The sequence below is a fragment of the Pelophylax lessonae genome, assembly GCF_965119305.1.
Source record: "Pelophylax lessonae genome assembly, chromosome: 10".
In the NCBI taxonomy this organism is placed as follows: domain Eukaryota; kingdom Metazoa; phylum Chordata; class Amphibia; order Anura; family Ranidae; genus Pelophylax; species Pelophylax lessonae.
The window spans coordinates 1,204,628-1,231,440 of record NC_138777.1 but is presented as its reverse complement, the minus strand read 5'-3'; the positions used below and the strand labels follow the sequence as shown (position 1 = coordinate 1,231,440).

Sequence of the window (26,813 nt, the reverse complement as noted above, 5' to 3'; positions counted from 1 at the left end):
GAGTTGGGGGACACAATTCTGGAGATGGGGGACACAATGATAGAGATGGTCAGAGATGGGGGACACAATGATAGAGATGGTCAGAGTTGGGGGACACACTTCTGGAGATGGGGGACACAATGATAGAGATGGTCAGAGTTGGGGGACACAATGCTGGAGATGGTCAGAGATGGGGGACACAATGATAGAAATGGTCAGAGTTGGGGGACACAATGCTGGAGATGGTCAGAGATGGTCTGAGTTGGGGGACACAATGCCTGAGATGGTCAGAGATGGGGGACACAATGATAGAGATGGGGACACAATGCTGTACATGGTCAGAGATGGGGGACACAATGATAGAAATGGTCAGAGTTGGAGGGCACAATGCTGGACATGGTCAGAGATGGGGGACACAATGAAAGAGATGGTCTGACTTGGGGGACACAATGATAGAGATGGTCTGAGTTGGGGGACACGATGCCTGAGATGGTCAGAGATGGGGGACACAATGATAGAGATGGGGGACACAATGATAGAGATGGTAGGAGTTGGGGGACACAATGTTTTACATGGTCAGAGATGGGGGACACAATGATAGAGATGGTCAGAGTTGGGGGACACAATGCTGGAGATGGTCAGAGATGGGGGACACAATGATAGAGATGGTCAGAGTTGGAGGGCACAATGATAGAGATGGGGGACACAATGATAGTGATACTAAGAAATGGGGGAAACAATGCTGGAGGTGGTCATGGATGGGGACACAAGGCTGGAGTTGGCCAGAGATGGTGGATGGGGGACACAATGCTGGAGATGGTCAGAAATATGGGACACAACAGTGGAGATGGTCAGAGATGGGGGACACAACAGTGGAGAGGGTCAGAGAGGAGAAAAGACAGAAAAAATATAGACAGATCGATTGATTAATTAATTGATCGCTGGTTCCCGTTATCCCAGATGCCCCGGATATTGCTCTGCTCCACCTTGCCAGTGTCAGAAATTCCTTATATCTGTGAAGTATTGATCGATTGATAAACATGTCATAATTGACCATGGAATCAATAGATCATTATTGCGTCCTACGAGTTCAGACTCGCGAGTTTCGCACTGATACATTATAACTGATCGTAGAATCTGATACATTGTTCTTCTCATTATATCCTATACAAGAAAAGTCGGGGCTGTGGGCGGATCTTTGGGAGGGGGTGTCACGCCCGTACCACCAGCACTAAACACGAACATTTCCATCATGGAGTAAGCCGATCGCTCTCAGTTCATAATTCACACCAATCGATTTATCTCTCCCCGATGGCGCAGTTTGGACGCAGCGCTCTCTCGGTTTCTTGCATGTAAATGAAACTTGTCACATTATAAATCTGGAGAGATGACGGAACGAAGAGCGACTGCAGAACTCGCCGTCATCGCTGCACAAGGGCAGAAAAGTGTGCTGAGCACAGCGCGGGGCCCCCAAGGGCCAAATTCTCCAACTCCAATTATTCCACCTACTCCTTCACATTTTCCTTAATCTTATCCCGAGTCACGCTGGGACCCTCCGCCTTCTCATTTCCTGCTATTGATGGTTATTGAATGTGCGAGCCGTGCGGGGGAGAGACGAGGACTTATTACACAACGCACTGATGTCATCGCTGTGCCGCACAAGTCTCTGCGCTCTTTTATTCTGTCATTATTAGAGCGCAAAATATCCGGAGTCAGCAAATCTCACCTTCCATTCCGGGACCCAACAAATCACCCTTCCTCCAACTCTCCTCTCCTGAAATACTCTGCACTGCTGGAGAAATCTGCTCCTTCCTCTATAACTCTCCTCTCCTGAAATACTCTGCACTGCTGGAGGACTCTGCTTCTTCCTCTACAACTCTCCTCTCCTGAAATACTCTGCACTGCTGGAGGACTCTGCTCCTTCCTCTATAACTCTCCTCTCCTGAAATACCCTGCACTGCTGGAGGACTCTGCTCCTTCCTCTATAACTCTCCTCTCCTGAAATACTCTGCACTGCTGGAGGACTCTGCTCCTTCCTCTATAACTCTCCTCTCCTGAAATACTCTGCACTGCTGGAGGACTCTGCTCCTTCCTCTATAACTCTCCTCTCCTGAAATACTCTGCACTGCTGGAGGACTCTGCTCCTTCCTCTATAACTCTCCTCTCCTGAAATACCCTGCACTGCTGGAGGACTCTGCTCCTTCCTCTACAACTCTCCTCTCCTGAAATACTCTGCACTGCTGGAGGACTCTGCTCCTTCCTCTATAACTCTCCTCTTCTGAAATACTCTGCTCTGCTGGAGGACTCTGCTCCTTTCCTCTATAACTCTCCTCTCCTGAAATACTCTGCACTGCTGGAGAAATCTGCTCCTTCCTCTATAACTCTCCTCTCCTGAAATACTCTGCACTGCTGGAGGACTCTGCTTCTTCCTCTACAACTCTCCTCTCCTGAAATACTCTGCACTGCTGGAGGACTCTGCTCCTTCCTCTATAACTCTCCTCTCCTGAAATACCCTGCACTGCTGGAGGACTCTGCTCCTTCCTCTATAACTCTCCTCTCCTGAAATACTCTGCACTGCTGGAGGACTCTGCTCCTTCCTCTATAACTCTCCTCTCCTGAAATACTCTGCACTGCTGGAGGACTCTGCTCCTTCCTCTATAACTCTCCTCTCCTGAAATACTCTGCACTGCTGGAGGACTCTGCTCCTTCCTCTATAACTCTCCTCTCCTGAAATACCCTGCACTGCTGGAGGACTCTGCTCCTTCCTCTACAACTCTCCTCTCCTGAAATACTCTGCACTGCTGGAGGACTCTGCTCCTTCCTCTATAACTCTCCTCTTCTGAAATACTCTGCTCTGCTGGAGGACTCTGCTCCTTTCCTCTATAACTCTCCTCTCCTGAAATACTCTGCACTGCTGGAGAAATCTGCTCCTTCCTCTATAACTCTCCTCTCCTGAAATACTCTGCACTGCTGGAGGACTCTGCTTCTTCCTCTACAACTCTCCTCTCCTGAAATACTCTGCACTGCTGGAGGACTCTGCTCCTTCCTCTATAACTCTCCTCTCCTGAAATACCCTGCACTGCTGGAGGACTCTGCTCCTTCCTCTATAACTCTCCTCTCCTGAAATACTCTGCACTGCTGGAGGACTCTGCTCCTTCCTCTATAACTCTCCTCTCCTGAAATACTCTGCACTGCTGGAGGACTCTGCTCCTTCCTCTATAACTCTCCTCTCCTGAAATACCCTGTACTGCTGGAGGACTCTGCTCCTTCCTCTATAACTCTCCTCTCCTGAAATACTCTGCACTGCTGGAGGACTCTGCTCCTTCCTCTATAACTCTCCTCTCCTGAAATACCCTGTACTGCTGGAGGACTCTGCTCCTTTCCTCTATAACTCTCCTCTCCTGAAATACTCTGCTCTGCTGGGAGACTCTGCTCCTTCCTCTATAACTCTACTCTCCTGAAATCCTCTGCACTGCTGGAGGACTCTGCTCCTTCCCAACTCTCCTCTCCTGAAATCCTCTGCTCTGCTGGAGGACTCTGCTCCTTCCTCTATAACTCTCCTCTCCTGAAATACTCTGCACTGCTGGAGGACTCTGCTCCTTCCTCTATAACTCTCCTCTCCTGAAATACTCTGCTCTGCTAGAGGACTCTGCTCCTTCCTCTATAACTCTCCTCTCCTGAAATACTCTGCTCTGCTAGAGGACTCTGCTCCTTCCTCTATAACTCTCCTCTCCTGAAATACCCTGCACTGCTGGAGGACTCTGCTCCTTCCTCTACAACTCTCCTCTCCTGAAATACTCTGCACTGCTGGAGGACTCTGCTCCTTCCTCTATAACTCTCCTCTTCTGAAATACTCTGCTCTGCTGGAGGACTCTGCTCCTTTCCTCTATAACTCTCCTCTCCTGAAATACTCTGCACTGCTGGAGAAATCTGCTCCTTCCTCTATAACTCTCCTCTCCTGAAATACTCTGCACTGCTGGAGGACTCTGCTTCTTACTCTACAACTCTCCTCTCCTGAAATACTCTGCACTGCTGGAGGACTCTGCTCCTTCCTCTATAACTCTCCTCTCCTGAAATACCCTGCACTGCTGGAGGACTCTGCTCCTTCCTCTATAACTCTCCTCTCCTGAAATACTCTGCACTGCTGGAGGACTCTGCTCCTTCCTCTATAACTCTCCTCTCCTGAAATACCCTGCACTGCTGGAGGACTCTGCTCCTTCCTCTATAACTCTCCTCTTCTGAAATACTCTGCTCTGCTGGAGGACTCTGCTCCTTTCCTCTATAACTCTCCTCTCCTGAAATACTCTGCTCTGCTGGGAGACTCTGCTCCTTCCTCTATAACTCTACTCTCCTGAAATCCTCTGCACTGCTGGAGGACTCTGCTCCTTCCCAACTCTCCTCTCCTGAAATCCTCTGCTCTGCTGGAGGACTCTGCTCCTTCCTCTATAACTCTCCTCTCCTGAAATACTCTGCACTGCTGGAGGACTCTGCTCCTTCCTCTATAACTCTCCTCTCCTGAAATACTCTGCTCTGCTAGAGGACTCTGCTCCTTCCTCTATAACTCTCCTCTCCTGAAATACTCTGCACTGCTGGAGGACTCTGCTCCTTCCTCTATAACTCTCCTCTCCTGAAATACTCTGCACTGCTGGAGGACTCTGCTCCTTCCTCTATAACTCTCCTCTCCTGAAATACTCTGCACTGCTGGAGGACTCTGCTCCTTCCTCTATAACTCTCCTCTCCTGAAATACTCTGCTCTGCTAGAGGACTCTGCTCCTACCTCCAACTCTCCTCTCCTGAAATACTCTGCACTGTTGGAGGACTCTGCTCCTTCCCAACTCTCCTCTCCTGAAATCCTCTGCACTGCTGGAGGACTCTGCTCCTTCCTCTATAACTCTCCTCTCCTGAAATACTCTGCACTGCTGGAGGACTCTGCTCCTTCCTCTATAACTCTCCTCTCCTGAAATACTCTGCACTGCTGGATGACTCTGCTCCTTCCTCTATAACTCTCCTCTCCTGAAATACTCTGCACTGCTGGAGGTCTCTGCTCCTTCCTCTATAACTCTCCTCTCCTGAAATACTCTGCACTGCTGGAGGACTCTGCTCCTTCCCAACTCTCCTCTCCTGAAATACTCTGCACTGCTGGAGGACTCTGCTCCTTCCTCTATAACTCTCCTCTTCTGAAATACTCTGCTCTGCTGGAGGACTCTGCTCCTTTCCTCTATAACTCTCCTCTCCTGAAATACTCTGCTCTGCTGGGAGACTCTGCTCCTTCCTCTATAACTCTCCGCTCCTGAAATACTCTGCTCTGCTGGAGGACTCTGCTCCTTCCTCTATAACTCTACTCTCCTGAAATCCTCTGCACTGCTGGAGGACTCTGCTCCTTCCCAACTCTCCTCTCCTGAAATCCTCTGCACTGCTGAAGGACTCTGCTCCTTCCTCTATAACTCTCCTCTCCTGAAATACTCTGCACTGCTGGAGGACTCTGCTCCTTCCTCTATAACTCTCCTCTCCTGAAATACTCTGCACTGCTGGAGGACTCTGCTCCTTCCTCTATAACTCTCCTCTCCTGAAATACTCTGCACTGCTGGAGGACTCTGCTCCTTCCCAACTCTCCTCTCCTAAAACACTCTGCACTGCTGGAGGACTCTGCTCCTTCCTCTATAACTCTCCTCTCCTGAAATACTCTGCTCTGCTGGAGGACTCTGCTCCTTCCTCTATAACTCTCCTGAAATACTCTGCTCTGCTGGAGGACTCTGCTCCTTCCTCTATAACTCTCCTCTCCTGAAATACTCTGCACTGCTGGAGGACTCTGCTCCTTCCCAACTCTCCTCTCCTAAAACACTCTGCACTGCTGGAGGACTCTGCTCCTTCCTCTATAACTCTCCTCTCCTGAAATACCCTGCACTGCTGGAGGACTCTGCTCCTTCCTCTACAACTCTCCTCTCCTGAAATACTCTGCACTGCTGGAGGACTCTGCTCCTTCCTCTATAACTCTCCTCTCCTGAAATACTCTGCACTGCTGGAGAAATCTGCTCCTTCCTCTATAACTCTCCTCTCCTGAAATACTCTGCACTGCTGGAGGACTCTGCTTCTTCCTCTACAACTCTCCTCTCCTGAAATACTCTGCACTGCTGGAGGACTCTGCTCCTTCCTCTATAACTCTCCTCTCCTGAAATACCCTGCACTGCTGGAGGACTCTGCTCCTTCCTCTATAACTCTCCTCTCCTGAAATACTCTGCACTGCTGGAGGACTCTGCTCCTTCCTCTATAACTCTCCTCTCCTGAAATACTCTGCACTGCTGGAGGACTCTGCTCCTTCCTCTATAACTCTCCTCTCCTGAAATACCCTGTACTGCTGGAGGACTCTGCTCCTTCCTCTATAACTCTCCTCTTCTGAAATACTCTGCTCTGCTGGAGGACTCTGCTCCTTTCCTCTATAACTCTCCTCTCCTGAAATACTCTGCTCTGCTGGGAGACTCTGCTCCTTCCTCTATAACTCTACTCTCCTGAAATCCTCTGCACTGCTGGAGGACTCTGCTCCTTCCCAACTCTCCTCTCCTGAAATCCTCTGCTCTGCTGGAGGACTCTGCTCCTTCCTCTATAACTCTCCTCTCCTGAAATACTCTGCACTGCTGGAGGACTCTGCTCCTTCCTCTATAACTCTCCTCTCCTGAAATACCCTGCACTGCTGGAGTACTCTGCTCCTTCCTCTATAACTCTCCTCTCCTGAAATACCCTGCACTGCTGGAGGACTCTGCTCCTTCCTCTATAACTCTCCTCTCCTGAAATACTCTGCTCTGCTAGAGGACTCTGCTCCTTCCTCTATAACTCTCCTCTCCTGAAATACTCTGCTCTGCTAGAGGACTCTGCTCCTTCCTCTATAACTCTCCTCTCCTGAAATACCCTGCACTGCTGGAGGACTCTGCTCCTTCCTCTACAACTCTCCTCTCCTGAAATACTCTGCACTGCTGGAGGACTCTGCTCCTTCCTCTATAACTCTCCTCTTCTGAAATACTCTGCTCTGCTGGAGGACTCTGCTCCTTTCCTCTATAACTCTCCTCTCCTGAAATACTCTGCACTGCTGGAGAAATCTGCTCCTTCCTCTATAACTCTCCTCTCCTGAAATACTCTGCACTGCTGGAGGACTCTGCTTCTTACTCTACAACTCTCCTCTCCTGAAATACTCTGCACTGCTGGAGGACTCTGCTCCTTCCTCTATAACTCTCCTCTCCTGAAATACCCTGCACTGCTGGAGGACTCTGCTCCTTCCTCTATAACTCTCCTCTCCTGAAATACTCTGCACTGCTGGAGGACTCTGCTCCTTCCTCTATAACTCTCCTCTCCTGAAATACCCTGCACTGCTGGAGGACTCTGCTCCTTCCTCTATAACTCTCCTCTTCTGAAATACTCTGCTCTGCTGGAGGACTCTGCTCCTTTCCTCTATAACTCTCCTCTCCTGAAATACTCTGCTCTGCTGGGAGACTCTGCTCCTTCCTCTATAACTCTACTCTCCTGAAATCCTCTGCACTGCTGGAGGACTCTGCTCCTTCCCAACTCTCCTCTCCTGAAATCCTCTGCTCTGCTGGAGGACTCTGCTCCTTCCTCTATAACTCTCCTCTCCTGAAATACTCTGCACTGCTGGAGGACTCTGCTCCTTCCTCTATAACTCTCCTCTCCTGAAATACTCTGCTCTGCTAGAGGACTCTGCTCCTTCCTCTATAACTCTCCTCTCCTGAAATACTCTGCACTGCTGGAGGACTCTGCTCCTTCCTCTATAACTCTCCTCTCCTGAAATACTCTGCACTGCTGGAGGACTCTGCTCCTTCCTCTATAACTCTCCTCTCCTGAAATACTCTGCACTGCTGGAGGACTCTGCTCCTTCCTCTATAACTCTCCTCTCCTGAAATACTCTGCTCTGCTAGAGGACTCTGCTCCTACCTCCAACTCTCCTCTCCTGAAATACTCTGCACTGTTGGAGGACTCTGCTCCTTCCCAACTCTCCTCTCCTGAAATCCTCTGCACTGCTGGAGGACTCTGCTCCTTCCTCTATAACTCTCCTCTCCTGAAATACTCTGCACTGCTGGAGGACTCTGCTCCTTCCTCTATAACTCTCCTCTCCTGAAATACTCTGCACTGCTGGATGACTCTGCTCCTTCCTCTATAACTCTCCTCTCCTGAAATACTCTGCACTGCTGGAGGTCTCTGCTCCTTCCTCTATAACTCTCCTCTCCTGAAATACTCTGCACTGCTGGAGGACTCTGCTCCTTCCCAACTCTCCTCTCCTGAAATACTCTGCACTGCTGGAGGACTCTGCTCCTTCCTCTATAACTCTCCTCTTCTGAAATACTCAGCTCTGCTGGAGGACTCTGCTCCTTCCTCTATAACTCTCCTCTCCTGAAATACTCTGCACTGCTGGAGGACTCTGCTCCTTCCCAACTCTCCTCTCCTGAAATACTCTGCTCTGCTGGAGGACTCTGCTCCTTTCCTCTATAACTCTCCTCTCCTGAAATACTCTGCTCTGCTGGGAGACTCTGCTCCTTCCTCTATAACTCTCCGCTCCTGAAATACTCTGCTCTGCTGGAGGACTCTGCTCCTTCCTCTATAACTCTACTCTCCTGAAATCCTCTGCACTGCTGGAGGACTCTGCTCCTTCCCAACTCTCCTCTCCTGAAATCCTCTGCACTGCTGAAGGACTCTGCTCCTTCCTCTATAACTCTCCTCTCCTGAAATACTCTGCACTGCTGGAGGACTCTGCTCCTTCCTCTATAACTCTCCTCTCCTGAAATACTCTGCACTGCTGGAGGACTCTGCTCCTTCCTCTATAACTCTCCTCTCCTGAAATACTCTGCACTGCTGGAGGACTCTGCTCCTTCCCAACTCTCCTCTCCTAAAACACTCTGCACTGCTGGAGGACTCTGCTCCTTCCTCTATAACTCTCCTCTCCTGAAATACTCTGCTCTGCTGGAGGACTCTGCTCCTTCCTCTATAACTCTCCTCTCCTGAAATACTCTGCACTGCTGGAGGACTCTGCTCCTTCCTCTATAACTCTCCTCTCCTGAAATACTCTGCTCTGCTGGAGGACTCTGCTCCTTCCTCTATAACTCTCCTGAAATACTCTGCACTGCTGGAGGACTCCTATCTCTCTGCCCATGCCTCCACACACAGATATAGATGTATACACAGAGACGTGGCTCTCACCAGCCTGCAGTTGGACGGACACCGAAGATGGAAGCTGCACTATTTATAGAGGGGTGTGCGTTGTATCACACGCATTTTCTCGTGTTTCAGGTGTAACTTACAGCGTGAGCCAATGGTCCTAAAACAGCCCAGTTCATATTATTGTCAATTGCTTTCACTATGAGAAGACCGCACTTTAAATAGCAGCGTGCGGTTCCCATGCCGCGTTCTTGGTGCCCGTCTCGGGTTACCGCCATGCTGGCAGAACAATGATCACTGACAAAACACCAGCGGGGTTGTTTCAGGTAAAGCCCTGCGTCCCTCAGGCTGTATGAAGACATTTACGAGGGTCCTTCTATCTCTGACCCGTCAGCGGAGTCGCGAGCACCGATTAATCTCAGCATGGCGAGTAGCGGCGGTAATAAGAGCCGCCAGCTGCAATTAATATCTCCGTACAGATTTACATCGCGCTCACACACCTGTTATTACAATATTTGTTACATCACGGACCCAGAGAGCTGCACAAAGCGACTATGTGTGCGTCCTCTGTCCTCTCTGCCGCTCCTCGCTTATACTGTGACACGGTGAGGACGGGGATGACGGCAACTGGTGATGAGGATAAATGTCTGGTGCCACCAAAATCACACAATGACCGGACCAAGCTGGACCAATGTAACTATGGAGACCATGGCCATGCTTGGAATTAGGTAGTGGTGGTCCATTTTCTAGATATAGAGGGTCCCAGTTGTGGCCCCTGACATCCCTAGGGGCAGATATTATATTTAGTATATGTAGTTCTATATTGAATTGTCAAAGATGGGGGACACAATGTTAGAGATGGCAAAAGATGGGGGTGGGGGGTGGGGGGGGGGACAATGCTGGAGATGGCCATTGATGAGGGACACAATTCTGGAGATGGTCAGAGATTGGGACACAATGCTGGAGGTGGTCAGAGATGGGTGACACAAGGCTGGAGGTGGTCAGAGATGGGGGACACAACGTTGGAGGTGGTCAGAGATGGGGGACACAATGCTGGAGGTGGTCAGGGATGGGGGACACAACGCTGGAGGTGGTCAGAGATTGGGACACAACGCTGGAGGTGGTCAGAGATGGGGGACACAATGCTGGAGGTGGTCAGAGATGGGGGGGACACAACGCTGGAGGTGGTCAGAGATGGGGGACACAATGCTGGAGGTGGTCAGAGATGGGGGACACAACCCTGGAGGTGGTCAGAGATGGGGACACAACGCTAGAGGTGGTCAGAGATGGGGGGACCCAATGCTGGAGGTGGTCAGAGATGGGGTCACAACACTGGAGGTGGTAAGAGATGGGGGACACAATGCTGGAGGTGGTCAGAGATGGGGGGACACAACCCTGGAGGTGGTCAGAGATGGGGACACAACGCTAGAGGTGGTCAGAGATGGGGGGACCCAATGCTAGAGGTGGTCAGGGATGGGGACCCAATGCTGGAGGTGGTCAGAGATGGGGACACAACGCTGGAGGTGGTCAGAGATGGGGACACAACGCTGGAGGTGGTCAGGGATGGTGGACACAACGCTGGAGGTGGTCAGAGATGGGGAGACCCAATGCTAGAGGTGGTCAGGGATGGGGACACAATGCTAGAGGTGGTCAGGGATGGGGGACACAACGCTGGAGGTGGTCAGAGATAGGGACACAACGCTGGAGGTGGTCAGGGATGGTGGACACAACGCTGGAGGTGGTCAGAGATGGGGACACAACGCTGGAGGTGGTCAGGGATGGGGGACACAACGCTGGAGGTGGTCAGAGATGGGGACACAACGCTAGAGGTGGTCAGAGATGGGGGGACCCAATGCTGGAGGTGGTCAGAGATGGGGACACAATGCTGGAGGTGGTCAGAGATGGGGGACAAAACCCTGGAGGTGGTCAGAGATGGGGACACAACGCTGGAGGTAGTCAGAGATGGGGGACACAATGCTGGAGGTGGTCAGAGATGGGGAGACCCAATGCTGGAGGTGGTCAGAGATGAAGGACACAATGCTGGAGGTAGTCAGAGATGGGGGACACAATGCTGGAGGTGGTAAGAGATGAAGGACACAATGCTGGAGGTGGTCAGAGATGGGGGACACAACGCTGGAGGTGGTCAGAGATGGGGGGACACAACGCTGGAGGTGGTCAGAGATGAAGGACACAATGCTGGAGGTAGTCAGAGATGGGGGACACAATGCTGGAGGTGGTCAGAGATGGGGAGACCCAATGCTGGAGGTGGTAAGAGATGAAGGACACAATGCTAGAGGTGGTCAGGGATGGGGGACACAACGCTGGAGGTGGTCAGAGATGGGGACACAACGCTGGAGGTGGTCAGAGATGGGGGACACAATGCTGGAGGTGGTCAGAGATGGGGGGACACAATGCTGGAGGTGGTCAGAGATGGGGGACACAACGCTGGAGGTGGTCAGAGATGGGGGGACACAACGCTGGAGGTGGTCAGAGATGGGGGGACACAACGCTGGAGGTGGTCAGAGGTGGGGGACACAATGCTGGAGGTGGTCAGAGATGGGGGACACAATGCTGGAGGTGGTCAGAGATGGGGAGACCCAATGCTGGAGGTGGTAAGAGATGAAGGACACAATGCTAGAGGTGGTCAGGGATGGGGGACACAACGCTGGAGGTGGTCAGAGATGGGGACACAACGCTGGAGGTGGTCAGAGATGAAGGACACAATGCTGGAGGTAGTCAGAGATGGGGGACACAATGCTGGAGGTGGTCAGAGATGGGGAGACCCAATGCTGGAGGTGGTAAGAGATGAAGGACACAATGCTAGAGGTGGTCAGGGATGGGGGACACAACGCTGGAGGTGGTCAGAGATGGGGACACAACGCTGGAGGTGGTCAGAGATGGGGGACACAATGCTGGAGGTGGTCAGAGATGGGGGGACACAATGCTGGAGGTGGTCAGAGATGGGGGACACAACGCTGGAGGTGGTCAGAGATGGGGGGACACAACGCTGGAGGTGGTCAGAGATGGGGGGACACAACGCTGGAGGTGGTCAGAGGTGGGGGACACAATGCTGGAGGTGGTCAGAGATGGGGGACACAATGCTGGAGGTGGTCAGAGATGGGGGGACACAACGCTGGAGGTGGTCAGAGATGGGGGGACACAATGCTGGAGGTGGTCAGAGATGGGGGACACAACGCTGGAGGTGGTCAGAGATGGGGGACACAATGCTGGAGGTGGTTAGAATCCTCCATGGACTTTGGTCCCATCACTCAGTAAGTTCATAAAAGGGGGGGATGTGCAGGATACTCCGGGGAAACATTGTATCTGATAACACAAAGCTGGCCATACATGTTACAATGTAACGGTACAATCTCCTTCACATCTAATGTGTCATGTGAGGTCCCGCCTCTCTGATTCGGGTTGTATCCAGTCTGGTGTATGTAGTTGTTGGTAGATCTAAAGGAGATTGTTCAATCAGTGCGGACAGCCTCACAAACCGAGGACAGCGCTGAGACCTCTGCAGATCCGGGGTCAAAGCAGCAGAATCTCACAGGAGACCTCATGTATCAAAGCTGAACTACGGCACAAAAACTTTCATTCAAATATTTCCTCAATAACTACACATATATACATCCACTTTGTGTGCAAACCCAGATATTACCTTGTAAAAGTAGCAGTGACATCATCACTGTGCAGAGAGCAGAGCTGTGGGAGGGGCCATCCCGTACAGAAAACTACAGGAGGGGCGGAGACAAGACCAGTCACCCTGCACAAAGAGAGAGCAGAGCTGTGGGAGGGGCCCAGCAGGCTCCACCCACCACAGAAAACTACAGAAGGGGCAGAGACAAGACCAGTCCCCCTGCACAATGAAAAAACTGAGCTCTGGGAGGTGCCCAGCTGGCTCCACCCACTACAGGAGTGGGCGGAGACAAGACCAGTCCCCCTGCACAGGCAGGGAGAGCAGCAGTGGGTGGTCTTTATTCCTGGAGGTCTCACAGTGCACAGATATGGATTTAATATCCCAGAGTTCAGATTTAACCGGTCTCCACCACCAGCACACACAGGAAGATTCAAATTGCTCCACCAAAACATTCTCGTCCCAGTTTATCAGATTTGGATGGAGGGAGGAGGGGGCGGGGGGGGGGTCTGCACAGAGGATTTTTATTACTTTGTGTCCATTATGAAAAGATTTATCCTCGCTTCCTGTCTGCGTGACACAGGGGGACACTTTCACAATGATGGGAGTCTTTCACCCTTCCCCCGTTCCATCCAAAACTGAAGTTAAAGGTTACATTCAGCAGCTTGGCCCATTAATAGGACCGGTTGTTCAGACCAATAAAGCTTTACAATTCCCAGGCTGCACTGAGTCTGTATAAAGAGAAGTAGAGGAACTACTTACAATTAGCGGAGGATAGCAGGCGGGTGGGCGGAGTCACTGGTGGGCGTTTGGTGAATTCATTAAACTGATCTGCAGGAAGAAGAAGAAGAGGTGATGAGAATGTGGTGTAGACACATATAATAGTACATAGAGCGTTCCCTATCCCGTCTATACCCGCCCTCCATGTCCCACACTAATGAGACCTAACAAGCCTGGAACAGCTCTCTGACAACCCGAATAGGCGACTCTCTGTTCTACCACTCCTGAGAGACCGAATGTATGAGGCCCCCTTTAAAACCTATGCGACTTGTCCTGAGACTTGGGACTGCAAAGTCACATGACAAGTCGTACCCCGTGATTTCCAATGATTGCCAATGATTTCCAATGATTTCCAATGGGTCAGAGATGGGGGACACAATGCTAGAGATGGTCAGAGATTGGGGACAGAATGTTAGAGGTCCTCTTTATGGAGGGATCCCCTGTAATAGGAATAGGGATGACAGGTCCTCTTTATGGGGGGATCCCCTGTAATAGGAATAGGGATGACAGGTCCTCTTTATGGAGAGATCCCCTGTAATAGGAATAGGAATGACAGGTCCTCTTTATGGAGGGATCCCCTGTAATAGGAATAGGGATGACAGGTCCTCTTTATGGAGGGATCCCCTGTAATAGGAATAGGAATGACAGGTCCTCTTTATGGAGGGATCCCCTGTAATAGGAATAGGGATGACAGGTCCTCTTTATGGAGGGATCTCCTGTAATAGGAATAGGGATGACAGGTCCTCTTTATGGAGGGATCCCCTGTAATAGGAATAGGGATGACAGGTCCTCTTTATGGAGGGATCACCTGTAATAGGAATAGGGATGACAGGTCCTCTTTATGGAGGGATCTCCTGTAATAGGAATAAGGATGACAGGTCCTCTTTATGGAGAGATCCCCTGTAATAGGAATAGGGATGACAGGTCCTCTTTATGGAGGGATCTCCTGTAATAGGAATAGGGATGACAGGTCCTCTTTATGGAGAGATCCCCTGTAATAGGAATAGGGATGACAGGTCCTCTTTATGGAGAGATCCCCTGTAATAGGAATAGGGATGACAGGTCCTCTTTATGGAGGGATCACCTGTAATAGGAATAGGGATGACAGGTCCTCTTTATGGAGGAATCCCCTGTAATAGGAATAAGGATGACAGGTCCTCTTTATGGAGGGATCCCCTGTAATAGGAATAGGGATGACAGGTCCTCTTTATGGAGGGATCTCCTGTAATAGGAATAGGGGTGACAGGTCCTCTTTATGGAGGGATCCCCTGTAATAGGAATAGGGATGACAGGTCCTCTTTATGGAGGGATCCCCTGTAATAGGAATAGGGATGACAGGTTCTCTTTATGGAGGGATCCCCTGTAATAGGAATAGGGATGACAGGTCCTCTTTATGGAGAGATCCCCTGTAATAGGAATAGGGATGACGGGTCCTCTTTATGGAGGGATCCCCTGTAATAGGAATAGGGATGACAGATCATCTTTATGGAGAGATCCCCTGTAATAGGAATAGGGATGACAGGTCCTCTTTATGGAGAGATCCCCTGTAATAGGAATAGGGATGACAGATCCTCTTTATGGAGAGATCCCCTGTAATAGGAATAGGGATGACAGGTCCTCTTTATGGAGGGATCCCTGTAATAGGAATAGGGATCACAGGTCCTCTTTATGGAGGGACCCCCTGTAATAGGAATAGGGATGACAGATCCTCTTTATGGAGGGATCTCCTGTAATATGGATGACAGGTCCTCTTTATGGAGGGATCTCCTGTAATATGGATGACAGGTCTTCTTTATGGAGGGATCTCCTGTAATAGGAATAGGGATCACAGGTCCTCTTTATGGAGGGATCCCTGTAATAGGAATAGGGATCACAGGTCCTCTTTATGGAGGGATCTCCTGTAATATGGATGACAGGTCCTCTTTATGGAGGGATCCCTGTAATAGGAATAGGGATGACAGGTCCTCTTTATGGAGGGATCCCTGTAATAGGAATAGGGATGACAGGTCCTCTTTATGGAGGGATCTCCTGTAATAGGGATCACAGGTCCTCTTTATGGAGGGATCCCCTGTAATAGGAATAGGGATGACAGGTCCTCTTTATGGAGGGATCCCCTGTAATAGGAATAGGGATGACAGGTCCTCTTTATGGAGGGATCCCCTGTAATAGGAATAGGGATGACAGGTCCTCTTTATGGAGGGATCCCCTGTAATAGGAATAGGGATGACAGGTCCTCTTTATGGAGGGATCCCCTGTAATAGGAATAGGGATGACAGGTCCTCTTTATGGAGGGATCCCCTGTAATAGGAATAGGGATGACAGGTCCTCTTTATGGAGGGATCCCCTGTAATAGGAATAGGGATGACGGTCCTCTTTATGGAGGGATCTCCTGTAATAGGGATCACAGGTCCTCTTTATGGAGGGATCCCTGTAATAGGAATAGGGATCACAGGTCCTCTTTATGGAGAGGTCGGGGGTCACATCTCTCCTCTAGGGTGGAAAAACTGAGATAAAAATATAATAAAAGGATTTTGGCTTCCCAGTAGGACACATGTCGGTGTTTACAGAGGTGACGTCATAACGTCGCACCCGACCTCCGAAGGTCATAGAGACTGGTAGGAATTATCTGGTCCTCGGTAGTCTCTATGGTGAACTTCCACCGCCGGTGGATTCCGTCTCTGGTAGAAAGACCGGAGGGCGGCAATGAGGCTGCGGGGAATCACCGGTGTGAAAAAGATGATATGTGAATGATGCTGGCACAGCTGCACCCGTCACCCCGATATCTCCACTCAGAGTCCAGGATGTCATATGAGGGCCTCGGGCTGGAAGTAGTTAATTACACTTCTTATACCTAGTGATGTCATTGGCGGGTCTCTGTGCTTCTCTATGCAATGCAGGCAGATTATGGCCGGTGGGAGGGGCCAGCTTCCTGATAACATCACAGCCCCCTTCCTTTAGTACTCCTTTTAGGAGCCCTCAGCTCTGATGCAAGCAGTGGGAGGAGTTATGCAAATATAAAAATGCATGGATGGGTGGGTGTCAATGTGGAGGAGTGGGCGTTTCTAGACAGGTTACATTTGCATGATTTAAAGAGCTGAAATCCAATGAATGAAAGGGGCGGGCCTAGGACAGTCAGCCTGGGGAGGAAAGGACATGCGTTTGGGGTGTCATTAACAATACGTTGGCGCCCGCAGCGGATTGCAAGGGCAGTGCGGGAAACGTGCACAGAGCGAGCCATTCCCACACCGCATTTGTGTGCGGACCGGCTCTTTAAAAAAAGAATATATAAGCGCAATGCTCATGATAAAAAAAGGACAACAAAGACACGCCTCCGCGCTCCCAGAAAGACAAAGACTCCACCCCCTTCCTGTCCTTACAATCGTTAAATGTTTCAAACTTTTCTCAGGGCGCCAATCAGCAATATGGCCGCCGCCTCAGTTCCATCCATAGGTTTTATCCCCTCCCCCGTCACCATCATGTACAGTATCTGACAAAAGTAAGTACACCCCTCCCATGTGACAACACTGAAGAAATGAGACTTTGCTACAATGTAAAGTAGTGAGTGTACAGCTTGTATAACAGTGTAAATTTACTGTCCCCTCAAAATAACAACACACAGCCATTAATGTCTAAACCACTGGCAGCAAAAGTCAGTACACCCCTAAGTGACAACACACAGCCATTAATGTCTAAACCTCTGGCAGCAAAAGTCAGTACACCCCTGAGTGACAACACACAGCCATTAATGTCTAAACCGCTGGCAACAAAAGTCAGTACACCCCTGAGTGACAACACACAGCCATTAATGTCTAAACCGCTGGCAGCAAAAGTCAGTACACCCCTAAGTGACAACACACAGCCATTAATGTCTAAACCGCTGGCAACAAAAGTCAGTACACCCCTAAGTGACAACACACAGCCATTAATGTCTAAACCGCTGGCAACAAAAGTCAGTACACCCCTGAGTGACAACACACAGCCATTAATGTCTAAACCGCTGGCAACAAAAGTCAGTACACCCCTAAGGCCCTGTTCACACCTCAGTGTTTTTCAGCTCGTAAAACGCTCATCTCTAAAGTTTCAATACGCCCAACAAGCAAATTCCCATTCATTTCAATGTCCTCTGTTCACATGAGTGTTTTGTCACCTGAAGCTCAAACAAGTACATGAGCTTCGTTTTTTGGGAGATTACATGACCATACACCGCACTTTTATGTACTGACTTTTGTTGCCAGCGGTTTAGACATTAATGGCTGTGTGTTGTCACTTAGGGGTGTACTGACTTTTGTTGCCAGCGGTTTAGACATTAATGGCTGTGTGTTGAGTTATTTTGAGGGGACAGTAAATTTACACTGTTATACAAGCTGTACACTCACTACTTTACATTGTAGTCACATGGGAGGGGTGTACTTACTTTTGTGAGATTCTGTGTATTTTGCTGATTTATGTTTATTAGAAATTATAAAAAAATTTCTTCTTTTTCCCAAACATGAAAACACAGAAAGTATCTTCCATAGATGATTGATCGATATGCCCCGCCCCTCCACGGGAATCCCTTCTAAAGCCATTGGATACCATTGCAGATCATTCAGTATAATTGGCAGTGAGTCCCCCGGCTGAAAGCTGAAATCAGGCTTGCGGTGTGCAAAGACCAACAAGGGAAATGTCCTCCAAATCTGCAGACAAATATTTACTATTCGTTTCTATTTAAAATGGGAAGAATAGCGGGGAGCGATGTCAGTGAGGACTGAGGACAGAGAAGAGGACTGAGGACAGGGCAGAGGACTGAGGACAGGGCAGAGGACAGGGCAGAGGACTGAGGACAACAAAGAGGACTGAGGACAGGACAGAGGATTGATGACAAGAAAGAGGACTGAGGACAGGGCAGAGGATTGATGACAAGAAAGAGGACTGAGGACAGGGCAGAGGATTGATGACAAGAAAGAGGACTGAGGAAAGGGCAGAGGACTGAGGACAGAGAAGAGGATTGAGGACAGGGCAGAGGACTGAGGACAGGACAGAGGACTGAGGACAAGAAAGAGGACTGAGGACAGAGAAGAGGACTGAGGACAGGGCAGAGGAACGTGGACACGAAAGAGGACTGAGGACAGGAAATAGGACTGAGGACAGGGAAGAGGACTGAGGACAGGAAAGAGGACTGAGGACAGGGAAGACGTCTGAGGACAGGAAAGACGACTGAGGACAGGAAAGAGGACTAAGGACAGAGAAGAGGACTGAGGACAGGGCAGAGGAATGAGGACAGGAAAGAGGACTGAGGACAGGGAAGAGGACTGAGTACAGGGAAGAGGACTGAGGACAGGGCAGAGGAATGAAGACAGAGAAGAGGACTAAGGACAGAGAAGAGGATTGAGGACAGGGAAGAGGACTGAGGACAGGGAAGAGGACTGAGGACAGGGAAGAGGACTGTGGACAGGGCAGAGGAATGAAGACAGGGAAGAGGACTGAGGACAGGGCAGAGGAATGAGGACAGGAAAGAGGACAGAGGACAGGGAAGAGGACTGAGTACAGGGAAGAGGACTGTGGACAGGGCAGAGGAATGAAGACAGGGAAGAGGACTGAGGACAGGGCAGAGGAATGAAGACAGGGAAGAGGACTAAGGACAGAGAAGAGGATTGAGGACAGAGAAGATGACTGAGGACAGAGAAGAGGATTGAGGACAGGGCAGAGGACTGAGGACAGGGAAGAGGATTGAGGATAGAACAGAGGACTGAGGACAGGGAAGAGGATTGAGGACAGAGAAGAGGATTGAGGATAGAACAGAGGACTGAGGACAAGTACCGGAATCAGCAAGGTACTATGGGACACGTAGTCCTTAGAAATTGGAGAAGCTGCAAAGCATTCTGGGAAGGGGGGTTGTTCCTGTAATCTTATATTGGATTGTTTGTATTCTTATTCCAATGCTGATGCAGAATGGAAGTGAATGATGTCACCGGAGATCTGCAGAATGACATCAGTGACCCCCTAGACTCCAGAGGGACATTTTCTGTCCTCGATGTGTACAACGCTGCAGAATGTCAGCACCACAAAATCTAATAATATCTCCAGGCTTTCCATCCCCCGAAATATGACCGCAGACACCGACAATCACCATAGAGGTCAAATGAGAGAGACGGGAAGTGAGGGGCTCCGGCCTCACCGACTTCATCAAATTATCCGCCAATTCTCCACAATTAATTAACAATTATTTTTAGAGCATCGAAGATCTGCCAACGAAGAAATCTTTAACCCCAAAATCCTCCCACTGTCATCCGACCCTCCAATCCCTGGAGCCGGAGTCCCCCCACAGGACGACTTTCCTATAAAATACAGAGGAATAATTCCCGGGAATCGTCTTCATCAATCCTCCTCCTTCTACAAAGTTACAATGTACAGTCTGATCACTGAGAGAAGGGAGACTGAGGAAATGCCTCCTCCTCCTTCTACAAAGTTACAATGTACAGTCTGATCACTGGGGGAGGGGAGACTGAGGAAATGCCTCCTCCTCCTTCTACAAAGTTACAATGTACAGTCTGATCACTGGGGGAGGGGAGACTGAGGAAATGCCTCCTCCTCCTTCTACAAAGTTACACTGTACAGTCTAATCACTGGGGGAGGGGAGACTGAGGATATGCCCACTCCTCCTTCTACAAAGTTACAATGTACAGTCTGATCACTGGGGGAGGGGAGACTGAGGAGATCCCCCCTCCTCCTTCTACAAAGTTATAATGTACAGTCTAATCACTGGGGGAGGGGAGACTGAGGATATGCCCACTCCTCCTTCTACAAAGTTACAATGTACAGTCTGATCACTGGGGGAGGGGAGACTGAGGAAATGCCTCCTCCTCCTTCTACAAAGTTACAATGTACAGTCTGATCACTGGGGGAGGAGACTGAGGAAATGCCTCCTCCTCCTCCTCCTTCTACAAAGTTACAATGCACAGTCTGATCACTGGGGGAGGGGGGACTGAGGAGATGATCCTGTTGCTGTAGATTGTGACCTGGGGCCCCCTCAGGGGAGCTCTGGGGGGGTGGGGATGGTACAGATTCTGTGATTCATGGTGGAGGAAATTATCAGAAGTGTTTTTAGGGAGGAAAAATGAAGTTCTGAGCCGTTGGGGTGAATCGCTCTTCAGAGGACGGTGGGATGGGTGGAAATCTATAAATAATAACATTTTATGAATTATTAATAATTTCCTCCTTATTACATAAATAATCTCCTCGGAGCGAAGTGCGAAGTCGGGGGGCGGCGGGGAAGTGCGCTCGGCGCTCGGCGCTCACACATTTCAATCTCATGCTGAATTTACCCAGAATGGAATGAAGTGATCCGGAAAGGACGGGGTTACCGGCGGCCCCGAGAACCTCCGCCGCGCTCCGCCGATCGATGGAATTATCTGACCAGAAGACGAACATTTGACTATCAAATCGCCCTGCGAGGACATAAACAAATCCGCCAAAATCTCCACTTCCCTCATTTATTGTTTGATTAACAAATTCATTTCTAGACGGCAGAAAATAAATCGCCAAAATCACGTCAGAGGTTTGTTTAACATTTCTATGAGGAAACCGAATCCGTTCTCCGCGCCGCCATTGTCAGAGAAACGCGTCAGGGATCCCCCAACTCACACACTATTATATATCCATATATCTCTGAAATATCACATCAGTCTCTGTACCAGAGGAGCTTACACTCTAATGTCCCCCTCCCCCACAGTCACATCAGTCTCTGTACCAGAGGAGCTTACACTCTAATGTCCCCCTCCCCCACAGTCACATCAGTCTCTGTACCAGAGGAGCTTGCACTCTAATGTCCCCTCCCCCACAGTCACATCAGTCTCTATACCAGAGGAGCTTACACTCTAATGCCCCCTCCCCCACAGTCACATCAGTCTCTGTACCAGAGGAGCTTACACTCTAATGTCCCCTCCCCCACAGTCACATCAGTCTCTGTACCAGCAGAGCTTACACTCTAATGTTCCCTCCCCCACAGTCACATCAGTCTCTGTAACAGAGGTGCTTACACTCTAATGCCCCCTCCCCCACAGTCACATCAGTCTCTGTACCAGAGGAGCTTACACTCTAATGCCCCCTCCCCCACAGTCACATCAGTCTCTGTACCAGAGGAGCTTACACTCTAATGTCCCCTCCCCCACAGTCACATCAGTCTCTGTACCAGAAGAGCTTACACTCTAATGTTCCCTCCCCCACAGTCACATCAGTCTCTGTAACAGAGGTGCTTACACTCTAATGCCCCCTCCCCCACAGTCACATCAGTCTCTGTAGCAGAGGAGCTTACACTCTAATGTCTCCTCCCCCCACATCAGTCTATGTACCAGAGGAGCTTACACTCTAATGTTCCCTCCCCCCCACATCAGTCTCTGTACCAGAGGAGCTTACACTCTAATGTCTCCTCCCCCCCACATCAGTCTCTGTACCAGAGGAGCTTACACTCTAATGTCCCCTCCCCCACATCAGTCTATGTACCAGAGGAGCTTACACTCTAATGTCTCCTCCCCCACAGTCACATCAGTCTCTGTACCAGAGGAGCTTACACTCTAATGTCCCCTCCCCCCACATCAGTCTCTGTAGCAGAGGAGCTTACACTCTAATGTCCCCTCCCCCCACAGTCACATCAGTCTCTGTAGCAGAGGAGCTTACACTCTAATGTCCCCTCCCCCACAGTCACATCAGTCTCTGTACCAGGGGAGCTTACACTCTAATGTCCCCTCCCCCCACATCAGTCTCTGTAGCAGAGGAGCTTACACTCTAATGTCCCCTCCCCCCACATCAGTCTATGTACCAGAGGAGCTTACACTCTAATGTCTCCTCCCCCACAGTCACATCAGTCTCTGTAGCAGAGGAGCTTACACTCTAATGTCCCCTCCCCCCACATCAGTCTATGTACCAGAGGAGCTTACACTCTAATGTCTCCTCCCCCACAGTCACATCAGTCTCTGTACCAGAGGAGCTTACACTCTAATGTCCCCTCCCCCATAGTCACATCAGTCTCTGTACCAGAGGAGCTTACACTCTAATGTCCCCTCCCCCACAGTCACATCAGTCTCTGCACCAGAGGAGCTTACACTCTAATGTCCCCTCCCCCACAGTCACATCAGTCTCTATACCAGAGGAGCTTACACTCTAATGTCCCCCTCCCCCACAGTCACATCAGTCTCTGTACCAGAGGAGTTTACACTCTAATGTCCCCTCCTCCACAGTCACATCAGTCTCTGTACCAGAGGAGCTTACACTCTAATGTCCCCTCCCCTACAGTCACATCAGTCTCTGTACCAGAGGAGCTTACACTCTAATATCCCCTCCCCCACAGTCACATCAGTCTCTGTACCAGAGGAGCTTACACTCTAATGTCCCCTCCCCCACAGTCACATCAGTCTCTATACCAGAGGAGCTTACACTCTAATGTCTCCTCCCCCACAGTCACATCAGTCTCTGTACCAGAGGAGCTTACACTCTAATGTCCCCTCCCCCCACATCAGTCTCTGTAGCAGAGGAGCTTACACTCTAATGTCCCCTCCCCCCACAGTCACATCAGTCTCTGTAGCAGAGGAGCTTACACTCTAATGTCCCCTCCCCCACAGTCACATCAGTCTCTGTACCAGGGGAGCTTACACTCTAATGTCCCCTCCCCCCACATCAGTCTATGTACCAGAGGAGCTTACACTCTAATGTCCCCTCCCCCACAGTCACATCAGTCTCTATACCAGAGGAGCTTACACTCTAATGTCCCCTCCTCCACAGTCACATCAGTCTCTGTACCAGAGGAGCTTACACTCTAATGTCCCCTCCCCTACAGTCACATCAGTCTCTGTACCAGAGGAGCTTACACTCTAATATCCCCTCCCCAACAGTCACATCAGTCTCTATACCAGAGGAGCTTACACTCTAATGTCCCCTCCTCCACAGTCACATCAGTCTCTGTACCAGAGGAGCTTACACTCTAATGTCCCCTCCCCCACAGTCACATCAGTCTCTGTACCAGAGGAGCTTACACTCTAATGTCCCCTCCCCCACAGTCACATCAGTCTCTGTACCAGAGGAGCTTACACTCTAATGCCCCCTCCCCCACAGTCACATCAGTCTCTGTACCAGAGGAGCTTACACTCTAATGTCTCCTCCCCCCCCCCACATCAGTCTCTGTACCAGAGGAGCTTACACTCTAATGTCCCCTCCCCCCCCCACATCAGTCTATGTACCAGAGGAGCTTACACTCTAATGTCCCCTCCCCCACTGTCACATCAGTCTCTGTACCAGAGAAGCTTACACTCTAATGTCCCCCCCCCCCCACATCAGTCTCTGTACCAGAGGAGCTTACACTCTAATGTCCCCTCCTCCACAGTCACATCAGTCTCTGTACCAGAGGAGCTTACACTCTAATGTCCCCTCCCCTACAGTCACATCAGTCTCTGTACCAGAGGAGCTTACACTCTAATATCCCCTCCCCAACAGTCACATCAGTCTCTATACCAGAGGAGCTTACACTCTAATGTCCCCTCCTCCACAGTCACATCAGTCTCTGTACCAGAGGAGCTTACACTCTAATGTCCCCTCCCCCACAGTCACATCAGTCTCTGTACCAGAGGAGCTTACACTCTAATGTCCCCTCCCCCACAGTCACATCAGTCTCTGTACCAGAGGAGCTTACACTCTAATGCCCCCTCCCCCACAGTCACATCAGTCTCTGTACCAGAGGAGCTTACACTCTAATGTCTCCTCCCCCCCCCCCCACATCAGTCTCTGTACCAGAGGAGCTTACACTCTAATGTCCCCTCCCCCCCCCCACATCAGTCTATGTACCAGAGGAGCTTACACTCTAATGTCCCCTCCCCCACTGTCACATCAGTCTCTGTACCAGAGGAGCTTACACTCTAATGTCCCCCCCCCCACATCAGTCTCTGTACCAGAGGAGCTTACACTCTAATGTCCCCTCCCCCACAGTCACATCAGTCACTGTACCAGAGGAGCTTACACTCTAATATCCCCTCCCCAACAGTCACATCAGTCTCTATACCAGAGGAGCTTACACTCTAATGTCCCCTCGCCAACACTCACATCAGTCTCTGTACCAGAGGAGCTTACACTCTAATGTCCCCTCCCCCACAGTCACATCAGTCGCTGTACCAGAGGAGCTTACACTCTAATGTCCCCTCCCCCACAGTCACATCAGTCTCTGTACCAGAGGAGCTTACACTCTAATGTCTCCTCCCCCCCCCCCCACATCAGTCTCTGTACCAGAGGAGCTTACACTCTAATGTCCCCTCCCCCCCCCCACATCAGTCTATGTACCAGAGGAGCTTACACTCTAATGTCCCCTCCCCCACTGTCACATCAGTCTCTGTACCAGAGGAGCTTACACTCTAATGTCCCCCCCCCCCACATCAGTCTCTGTACCAGAGGAGCTTACACTCTAATGTCCCCTCCCCCACAGTCACATCAGTCACTGTACCAGAGGAGCTTACACTCTAATATCCCCTCCCCAACAGTCACATCAGTCTCTATACCAGAGGAGCTTACACTCTAATGTCCCCTCGCCAACACTCACATCAGTCTCTGTACCAGAGGAGCTTACACTCTAATGTCCCCTCCCCCACAGTCACATCAGTCGCTGTACCAGAGGAGCTTACACTCTAATGTCCCCTCCCCCACAGTCACATCAGTCTCTGTACCAGAGGAGCTTACACTCTAATGTCCCCTCCCCCACAGTCACATCAGTCTCTGTACCAGAGGAGCTTACACTCTAATGTCCCCTCCCCCACAGTCACACACTATTATTATTATACATTATATAGCTCTGACATATACCGCAATGCTGTACAGAGATCACTGAGCCGGTCGCAGTGAAGGGCATTGTGGGTAATTTGCTGAGCGAAGCTCCACATTTCGGGGCGGTTCGGTTTGGAATTTTATGTTTTTTATTTCTGGAAATACCAGAAATCCAGAAGACAGAATCGTTCTCGGCTGATTTATTCCTGGAAGGTCTGGCAGACAGTTGCCAGGGAAAATTCGCAGGATGGAGGATCTTCTCAGCGCAGATTAGCGCGGTGACATCGCCATAAATCGCATTTTATGCCTCCATCAGATAAGGGCGGCAGATCGGCGCTGCGCCGGCCTCAGATATTTTCTCCATCTGCCGGAGACAAATGAGGCTTTTCTGCTGCGTGGTGCTGACACGCTGCGATATTCCAGACGCCGCGCACATACGGTTATTATTATCATTAGAACAGGTGGGTCACGCCGGAGGTCACCTTCGTTTTGTTCGCGAGGCCAAACACGCGGTTTTCATTATCCTTCATAAAAACAGAAGCACTTAATAAAAATATATCATTGCAGTAAGATCGGCGGCTGTACGCCGGGCCCCGCGCTCGCACGGGCCGCTACCGCCGAAAACCCCAATTTTCCTGCGATGGGGGCTTTGTGTGCGAGGGGGGGGAGGGGGGGATCTGTTTTTTTCGGAGGGGTGTTAAAACGCACAGCTGAAGACTCGCCAACTGACATCGGCGTCGTTTCCTTGCGTTTGGGGTGAGAGAACGGCGTGACAAGCTTCGTCGAGCAATATGAGGTGTCAATGGATGCAGATGTACTGTCACCGAAGAATCGCAGCAAGACAATGTCTGAGACGCCACCGCCGCCGCCTCTAATTATCGTCTGCTGAGCCGCCAGGACCATCCGCTCCGAGAACGCGGCTCTGCCAACGGGAGCCGAAAATCTGCCCCCTCCACCCTAAGATTGGCCCCATTCACACTTATGCGACTTTGGACCTCAAAGTCGCACGACAAGTCGCACCCCATGTTTTCCAACAAGTGCCCTTCATATCTGTGTGACTTAAAGTAGTTCCTGCAGTACTTTGGTCCAACTTTCATGTGACTTGGGGGGGGCATAGACTTCAATGTCAACCCTTAAAATGTTGCATTAAAGTCGCATCTGAATGATATACAGTATATGTGACTTGTGTGCCACTTTGTAGCGCACAGAAACATGGTCAAAGCCAAAGTCGCAACAAAACAGCATCAAATTTGCATCAAGTCGCAATAAAAAGCCGCAATGGAAATCACACGATTTTGAAGTCGCACAAGTGTGAATGGAGCCTCATGCTGAACTCTAATCAACTTATAATATTATTATTATTATACAGGATTTATATATTATTATTATAATAAAGGATTTATGTATTATTATTATTATAATACAGGATTTATATATTATTATTACTATTATTATACAGAATTTATATATTATTATTACTATT

General features: G+C 50.1%; 1 protein-coding gene across 5 annotated transcripts in view; it reads right to left on the bottom strand.

Annotated features, from left to right (window-relative positions):
* Positions 1-26,813, bottom strand: part of SOX6 (SRY-box transcription factor 6) — a 548,208-nt gene that overhangs the window by 464,197 nt on the left and 57,198 nt on the right. For all 5 annotated transcript variants that reach the window (XM_082269784.1, XM_082269783.1, XM_082269788.1 and 2 more), the window contains exon 2: positions 13,535-13,603. The gene's annotated coding sequence lies outside the window, so the exon portion shown is untranslated. The remainder of the gene's footprint in view (positions 1-13,534; positions 13,604-26,813) is intronic.